The sequence below is a fragment of the Mus caroli genome, unplaced genomic scaffold (genome assembly GCF_978045245.1).
Source record: "Mus caroli unplaced genomic scaffold, Mus_caroli_1 scaffold_1, whole genome shotgun sequence".
Lineage (NCBI taxonomy): Eukaryota > Metazoa > Chordata > Mammalia > Rodentia > Muridae > Mus > Mus caroli.
In genome coordinates this window covers 64,187,360-64,196,520 of record NW_028227256.1, presented here as the reverse complement: position 1 = coordinate 64,196,520, position 9,161 = coordinate 64,187,360, and the positions used below count along the sequence as shown (strand labels likewise).

At 43.8% G+C, this 9,161-nt stretch overlaps 1 non-coding gene across 1 annotated transcript; it reads right to left on the bottom strand.

The window, feature by feature from the left end:
• Window positions 1-5,777: 5,777 nt before the first annotated feature.
• LOC115032467 (small nucleolar RNA SNORA17) lies at window positions 5,778-5,906 on the bottom strand. The gene has a single exon (XR_003838141.1). It is a non-coding gene; the product is annotated as a small nucleolar RNA SNORA17 (small nucleolar RNA).
• Window positions 5,907-9,161: the final 3,255 nt, after the last annotated feature.

The window sequence follows — 9,161 nt, the reverse complement described above, 5'->3', positions numbered from 1 at the left end:
GTATGCCACCGGTCTTTTTCAGGGTCCCAATTTCTGAGTAAGAACCTCTTTAGCAATACTTTTGTTCTCAGTCACATTTAGGAGTCCCAAAGTTGGGGACAACATTAGGGCAGTCTCAATAGCATCTAAGGCCATCCAAGGTTGTTCTTTATTTCTTATACGAAGGGCTGTTTATCTTTTTAATGCAGCAAAACCTGGGATCCACAGTTTGCAAGGACCTGTAGTGTCCAGGAACCTTTTAAACTTGCTTTGCATTGGTTAGTGGAGGAATATGAAAACACAGTCTCTTTTAAGGACTCAGCTTCTGTGTTAGCACCCCTTCTGCTATTTTTTTACTTTTAGCCACGAGCAGGTGAAGGGTTTGGTCATGAGGGGGGGCTCTTCTTCTTTTTGTTAGGACAGTAAACACTTTGATCTTTAGCCAAAGGCTTGCTTTTGTTGCCAGGTACTAAGTTTTCTAGTCTCCCTGACTTTTGTGACCAGCATTTCATTTCTCTTATCTTTTTTTGAAAATTTTCTGGCTCCCTATTTCTTACAGATCATCTCTAAGTGCTAGTATTATTAGCAAGTGTCACTTTGCTAGGTTCTAGTCTTTGTCATTTATCTCTCTTTGCTCCTGTTTCTTAACTGCAATGGATCTAATTATTACATCTATATTCTGTCACTTAACTTTTTCATAGTTTACCTCTTTTTACTGTTAACCTATTTCTTTTGAGTCTGCTGAAGCTTTGCTCTCAATTCTTCTTTGCAGACCTCTATCTTTCTCTTAACTTTTGTAACTTTTCATAACCTAGGTCAGATTGATGGGACATTTTTCTAGTCCCACAGACATGAGACCCTCAACAGAGCCTGGCAGTCAGGTGCTCCTTACCTTGTATGTCTCCCTCACCGGAGCTTAAAACAGATTCACTGCCAGCAACTCAGGGCAGTGCCTGAGAAGAGAAAACACATGGGGCAGAGAAGGGAGTGCAGTTTTCACATCAGACCACTGATATTTCAAAATGAACACAATTTTTTCTCTATTAACAAGAGACAGGATACAGGGGGCAGGAGAATGAGCCCTTCTCCCACCCAAGAGGCAGGCAAAGGCTGAAAACAAATCCTTTGATGTGAAGAGCTCAGCGCCCGAGTCTCCCCGCTGCGCACCGGAATGCGGCGTAAACTTCTGGGAGTGGCAAACAAATGCTGGCAGGGAGGGGGAAGGCGGCAGAGTCAGCTATTTAACCATTTAACTACTAAGACCCCCGATGCTCTCTGCACTGTCTTCCCGCATGGCTTGAGCCCTTGGAGGCGGCGGCGGCGGGGGAGTGAGCACAAAGGAGTGTGGGCACGCACCCGTGCGCAGACTCTGGGGGGAGCCAAATGAGGGACTGACGGCTGTAGTCGGCCCCTCCCCAGCTGTGGCAGGCTTTAGGGCAACTCGCTCACGGGGCACAGACAGCCGCTGCTGCTGCTGTGCCTGCAGAACTCAGAACCTCAGCGCCGCTGTTGCTATTAAAGCCCTAACTGCGCCGCCAAGGCCAGAAATCTTTAGCCCAGCTCTGCATTTCAGAGCTCTTTTGAGCAGCCTGGGACTCACCAGCACTGAGTTTTTTTTTCCTTTTTTAAAACTATTGCTGACAAATTTTGTCCTGACGTCAGTCCAAGTCTACAGTCGACAAAGGGTTAACACACACACACACACACACACACAGTCTTGTCACGTGACACAAACACAACCAGCCAAACGCCACTTTTTGACGGGGTCGGATTTCACATTGACTCTTTTTTCTGATAGGGGTGGGATTCCACATTCACTCCCGCTCTGGCAGAACACTCTCTCTCTCACTCTGCCAGGCAACAGCCAGGTCTTTTTAACTGTTCTGTACCCTGGGCACTCCTTCCAGGGTCTCCCTTGGAACATCTTTTTTTTTTGGGGTGCAGATTGTGAGGCCATAGACAGCCGTCCTCTCACAGCCACTGCCAGAATAAACCCACAATCTCAGAATACACAAATGCAGCAGTTCCACACCTACACACCCAGCAGATTGTCCCATTTTCTAGAATAATAGCAGACACGACAAAAGCAGACACGAGACTGAGACAAAAAGAAAAAACCAAAGCACGAGGTGGGACTCGAACCCACGATCTCGCAACCAGAAGCACGAGGTGGGACTCGAACCCACGATCTCGCAACCAGAAGCACGAGGTGGGACTCGAACCCACGATCTCGCACCCTGAAGCACGAGGTGGGACTCGAACCCACGATCTCGCACCCTGAAGCACGAGGTGGGACTCGAACCCACGATCTCGCACCCTAAAGCACGAGGTGGGACTCGAACCCACGATCTCGCACAGAGGGGTCCACTAAGCGTCCTTAGTCCTCCCCTTGTCCTCCTGGGACGTCTCCCAGGGCGCACAGACGGTGGACACCTGGACACGTCTGTCTGTCCACACCCTACGCTCCTACCCGGAGCGCGGTCTCACTGTGCACATTGCACACTGAGCGTCTGCCAAACCGAAACAGCGATCGCACCAGATACAGAATGGCCTTCAGAAACTAACAGAACACAGACACCAGACCAAAGCAGAACAGTAAATCTTACTTCTGAGTGGGTCCAGGACTTCTGGGTAGTCGCGCTGATTTCCGGCCAATGCACCAAATGAAAGACTCCAAAACTCCCAAAGGGAGGCACTTACTCAAGCCTCGGGTCAGCCGCGCACCCAAGAAGACACTGAGACCGAACTTAAGATATATAGAGAGTAAGATTTAATACTACAGCAATGACAAGAAAGAACATAAAAAGCACATATACCAGATATCTGGGGTCGAAACTCGCAGAGGAGATTCGGCAATTAGCCCAAACTTTTCACAAGCTTTTATAGGAAATAGCCAGGTAAAAAGTACAAGTTTTATGTCACCAAGGTGTTCTGCCAAGGGGCTTTACATAACCAAGGGGTCGTGTCCTATATTTTGGCAATGTACTCGATCTATTGGAACATTCTGGGACAGTACCAGGAGGCCCCTATCTCAAAAATGTTCTTGGCATAGTCTTCAGTTGGGAGGGGTAGGACTAGGTTTTTTCTAGGAGACCCCTTATCTAAAAAATGTTCCTGGAGCAGTTTCTAATTGGGAGGGGGTACCTTGGGGTAAAAAGTTCAGGAGTGCTCCGGGAACTATCTCTGGATGGGAGGGGTAAGAGAACTCTGAGCTGAAGAGTTCATGGAGAGTTCAGGTGTCCAGTAATTAACTCTTTCACTGGCAGTCCTCCAAAGCTTAATTGGTTTATAGTTAACAACTGTACATCATAGGCCAATTCATTTACTTACCAAGGGTAAAGATTCATAACTGGCTTACTTTGGAGATGTACCAATTGCCTTGCAATTTTCTTTTTTAACTTACTGGTTATTTGTAAATTTCACATCATGTACCCCGATACCACTCATCCCTCCATACCTGCCCTCCACCCTTGCAACATCCCCCCACAAGTGAGAAAGAAAACTATCACTATGGAAGCTGTAGTGTGTCATAGTGTGTCCCACAGTATACCCTTTTGTCAACACTTTTTTACTTGCAAATGTTCATTGTAATGACCCATTGGTCTGCTATGAGGACTCTTTTGCTATTCTATCAATACTGGAACATCACTGGGACTCCTCTCAAATAATCTGATGTTGCCCTGTGTCATGAAGATCCTGTAGTTTGGGGTTTGTAAGACCAGCTTCTTCATGCACTCCAACAGTTCATCAATGGGATAAATGTTGGGGTGGGTCAATTCAAAGCCCTGTATCTGGGCCTGAAAGGTATCTAATCTGGTCAGCCCACCAGCTATCCCTGTGCTCATGCCCTCAGGGCTGGCTCACCCACAACCAGGGCCAGCTCTATCCTACTGCCCAGGCAAGATGCAGGATCTGTTTCCCAAGTGCTGCATCTGGTGAGGGACAGGATCAGTTCTCCCACGGACATAGGTGTTGAGGAATGAATGAGGGGAGGAGGATATCTCTCCTTGTACAGCACAGCAGACAAGATGCAGAACTGTCTCTCCTTTGCTTATGCCCTTAGGCAAGCTCACCTGTAACCCCCACATCCAGGGCCAGCTCTACTGTACTGCCCAGGCAAGTGCTGCAGCTGGTGAGGGGCAGGGCCAGCTCTCTGATCTCATGATCCCAGGTCTAGGTCTCCCACCTACTGCACGTTGGAAAGGGGAGGATATCTCTCTCCCTCACCCATTCCACTGCACAAAAGAAGAGTGGCAAAGCCATCTCTCCCATACGCATATGCTTAGGCTGGCTCACCTGCAACTCCCTCAATGTGCAGGGTCTGCTTTCCCAAATACTGTAGCTGAATAGGGGTGAGTTTGACTCTCCTGTGTTCATGCCCACTGGTCCAGCTCTTCTACAATGCCCAGGTGAGAAGAAGGACCAGTTCTGTGCAGCCCTTAGACAGCAACATGTTCCTTGGAAGCAGCTCAGACCAGGGACATCTGCCTGGACTTTGATGGTAAAAACCTCTGCTGCTGCAGAGCCATGGACACAGACATGAACCCTGGTGGTAGCACAGGCCAGGATCCTACCATGGTAGCCAGTGACATCATCTGGTACTCACATCAGGTTGTTCTTCATTACCCTCAAGTCTCCAGTCCTATCTCTTTTCATTATGCCCACATCCTTCTGTTTCTCTTCCATTTCTCTACCACTTACTTGCTCCTCTTAGTGGTGCCCAGGGTCTCTTTAGTATCTTGTGTCATCTCAGGAGTGGTCTCAAGAGTGGTCTCGGGAGTATTATGCCCAATTCTTGTATTATGGAACTGGGCAGAATTTATCTGGGGCATGGTCTGCCACTACCACCCCCCCAGGCCTGTTTAGCACTGGACTGGTGATCATTTCAGGCTTGCTTTATTTTTTAGGGAGTGTTGTAACTTTATTTATTTAAACTTATTTTTAATGATTATTCTTAAACATTTTAACTCCCTTTTAGCTCACCACCCACCAGAGGTCATAGAAAAGAAAATATGAGGGAAGTAGACCTGTTTAGAAATGGTTCTTTGGGGCAAATCCCATCTGTTTTGTCTGGAAATCAAGGACTTCAGTTCACAGGTTAACAGCGGCAGCTCTATCCACTCTAAAACACTTCACTGATACACCAGAAGCCCAATTCAGTAGAGTCGGAATAGAAAATACAAATCAACAGTGGTAGCACTACCTACCAGAGACAGCCAGGCCTCAATATTGGCACAAGTCAGCAGGAGAGACCAGGAGAAGTTCTCAGCTGTGCCTCTCTCAGCAAATCAAAGATCAGCAAGATGTGAGACCAGCAAGCATTGCACAGATAGCTCTAAAAGCAAGCCTAGCTCAGCCTCTGTCACTGTCTGTAGAGTTCTATTTATGTCCCTCTGAACATCGTTTGTCCTCCATGGGTCTTGCCTCAGCATGTGGGTCTGTCTCAGCTAACATCCCTCTGCCAATCAGTCTGAATCCTCTGAAGCAGAAACTGTGCAGCATACCATGAGAAGATATTTGTGTGTCTTCTCTCTATGGTGTCCTGACAAATGCAGCTCAACTTTAAAATGTAAGACAGACTAATACAAGTGTGATGTTAGCAAAGAATCCTTCATCACATGTCCTTTCATGTGTTTGTTTTAGCAGAACATCTCTTCTCTTGTGTCTGCTCCTTCATGAGTCTGCCTTAGCCTTTCACCTGTGTCCACTTCAGGGAAACACTCCTTCATGTGTTGACCCCAGCAAAACACCATCTAACACAATGGACTTTCCAAAGAACCCTTAAGTTTCCACCCCAGAGTGTTAGGCTCCTAATCATTCAGATGTTCATGGATTGGAGCACTGATTGAAGAGATATAGCCTCTCTTCTCTGCCACCTACTGATGCACATGTGATGCAGCCACACCTGCAATTCCTCTAGGGGCAGGTGCTAATATTTTCATGGTTACATAAATATTTAGAAACTCCTGACTTAACTTTTCTCTATGATAAAATAATGAAGATCGTATAATATAAATTTCCTGCCAAATTCTACTTTTTGGCATATCATCTTGGAAGCTATAGTGCCCTTTTATAAATTTGATGTAAAATACATGACTCTAAACATACTTTAATGTCAAATGACCATTGGATGATCTAGCTAGTGTTTTTTATGTGTATGAATGTTTGCCTGTGTGTATGACAGAGAGAGACAGAGAGAGACAGAGAGAGAGAGAGAGAGAGAGAGAGAGAGAGAGAGAGAGAGAGAGAGAGAGAAAGTGTTACCATGTGCTTACCTGATGTCCAGAGAAGCCAGAAGAGAGTATTAAAGCCCTAGGAATTGGATCTACAGATGGCTATAAGCCACATGTTTGAGCTGAGTTTCAAATCTAGTCCTTAGAAGAATGGCAGTGCTCTTAACCACTGAGCCATCACTACAGCCCTTCTACCCAGATATAGATAATGATTAGAGGCAAAGAACAGCCTTGACTTTAACAAATTTGATCATTTATGGAATTTTTTTCAAGGGAGAATATTTTAAGTTATATAATACCCAATATTTTATCATTGTTTGGCTGGATAGGCAAAGGACCTAGGATAGAACCAGAAACCCTGTCTCGAAAAACCAAAAAAAAAAAAAAAAAAAAAAAAATCAAGAACCAAATATGACTCATAAAAAGTCAATGAAATGATTCGTAGTAATATTCTGCTATACATTTCGATTGGTATCTAGCCCGAGTCATTATCATAGGTACTTTCTCCAGCAACTGAAGGGAGCAGATGCAGAGACCTAATGTTTAAGTGGAACTTAAGGACCTTCACAGAAAAAGGGGAAGGAAGGATTGTAGGAGCCAGGGGTTCAAGGACACTACAAGAACTAAGAATCAGCTAAGCAGGGCTCATAGGGGCTCACAAGACTGATTCAACAATCATGGATCCTACATTTTTCTAGGTAGGTTCTCTGTTTAAATATTATGGTTGTGTAGCTTGGTGTTCTTTTTTTTTTTTTTGGTTTTTTCGAGACAGGGTTTCTCTGTGTAGCCCTGGCTGTCCTGGCACTCACTTTGTAGACCAGGCTGGCCTCGAACTCAGAAATCCGCCTGCCTCTGCCTCCCGAGTGCTGGGACTAAAGGCGTGCGCCACCACGCCCGGCAAGCTTGGTGTTCTTAAGGGGCTCCTAACAGTGGGAGCAGTAGGTATCTCTGACTCTTTTGCCTGATTTTAAGATCTTTCTCTACCAGGTTGCATTGACCTTATTGTATCTTGTTATGCCATATTAAGTTGATATCCCTAGGAGAACTGCTCTTTTATGAAGGGAAAGGGGGAAGGGAGATCTGGGGAAGAAGGGATGAGGTAGAAGGAGTAGGGGAAGTGTAGGGAATGGAAACTGTGGTTGGGATGCAATGTATGAAAGAATAACTTGAGAGAGAATAATTCAGACACCCTTATTCTAAATCATATAATTTATTTCTCATTTCCTTAAAATCCAAAAGTCTGACTGTAAGTTTCTCTGCCTGATTTTTTTTAATGTGTAAGGAAGATGTGCATGGAATACAGGCATCCTTAGACACCAGAGGCATCAGGTCCACATAGAGCTGTAGTCATAGGTAGGTGTAAGCTGCGAATCAAGCAGGGATCCTATCAATAATAGTACAAGCTTTTAACAGCTGATCATCTCCTCAGCACAACTCTATCCACTTCTAACATCCCAATTCTTCATTTCTTCTCCTGTGCTCCAGACATAGCAACAGACTCAGTGTTACTTTTCCACTGATTTCTTCCCTGAGACCTAGTAAAATTGTCATTCTCCGTGCCTAGAAATCCTTCCTCTTCATCTTATCAGGGAACTCTGTCTCAGGTCACATATCATCCATCTACTCAGCTACTCCCCACAATATAATGTGTTTGTATTATCTCCATCACACTCCATTCTTTGAGATGAGCTTATTGATTTATTACGTGATTTCTAAACATTATGTCATCTCTGACATATTATCTCTCTTGTTCATCAGTTTATCTCCAAGGCACATGGCAAGTTCTTAATAAACATTTTAAATACCTCTTACTTGAATGCATAAGTAAATGCAGGTAAATTATCAGAATTGCAAGATAAGCAATCATGTGTTTATACAATATTAAGCATTATTTAAATGCTTTCACAGTTTATTGTGCTATGTCCTACCATATTTATAAGATGTATTCATCTCTAAAAGATTTATTGGAAATGCTTATCTTTGGTATTTATACACAAACATGACTAGGACTCGTGTGATTCATCTGGAATTATACATCTCTTATACCAAATTGTATTTCTGTTTGTGGCTACCAAGAATTTTAGGTTCAAGTTTAAGACCTAGATTCAAATGACAGAAATATATGGTGGACATTTGGAGTGTTGTATTTACCCCTGAGTCACATACATGACATTTATTTACATATCTGATAGTTTTATTTTAATATTTTTTATGTTCTCTACAAATACTATAGCAAAACCTATCTAAAATAAGTTAGTAAAATCAACAACCAAATAAATTATGTATGTTCATTTAGCAGTGGGCAGCATAGCTCAGAAGCCCATTTTTGTAATTGTTTCAAGGGTTTGTCCCCTTCAAAACATCGTGAGTTTTAAATTCTTTTGGTTAGAAATCAAGTTTTAATGAAACATGCTTACAGTATATCATAATTAGTTCATAACATCAATCCAATAAGATTTTAAGCCTTCTATCTATTTATATACATTTTTCATAATACAAGACTAGAATTTGGCTTGTCCAACAATAGATCTGCCTAAATAATCTGCCTAACAGCCCTTTGCTAAGTTCACAGGATGAGCACGTGACCTTGCATGGCTTAAGACTCAATGCAAGAGTAAAGCAGTTGCTAAGGGCTGGAGACAGAAACAAAATTGATCCAATCCTCTCCCTAGTCTGGAGATATACTTGCCCACAGTCAGAAGCTGCAGAATGCTTTATATAATGGGTGCCCCCTCCTTACAAGAACAAAGAAAGCATCAATGATACTCGACTACATAAATATCAAGAGACAGCCTGTGCCATGCTTCTAGGATGTACAATTCTTCTGGGCACAGATTCATCAACTGCGTGATGCTTTTGTATTGATTCTAAAGTGTTTTTTGGATGAACTTTGAAAGCCATTTGCTGAGTGTGGTATTTTGTAGGCTTTGGGTTGTCAATAGGCGTGTT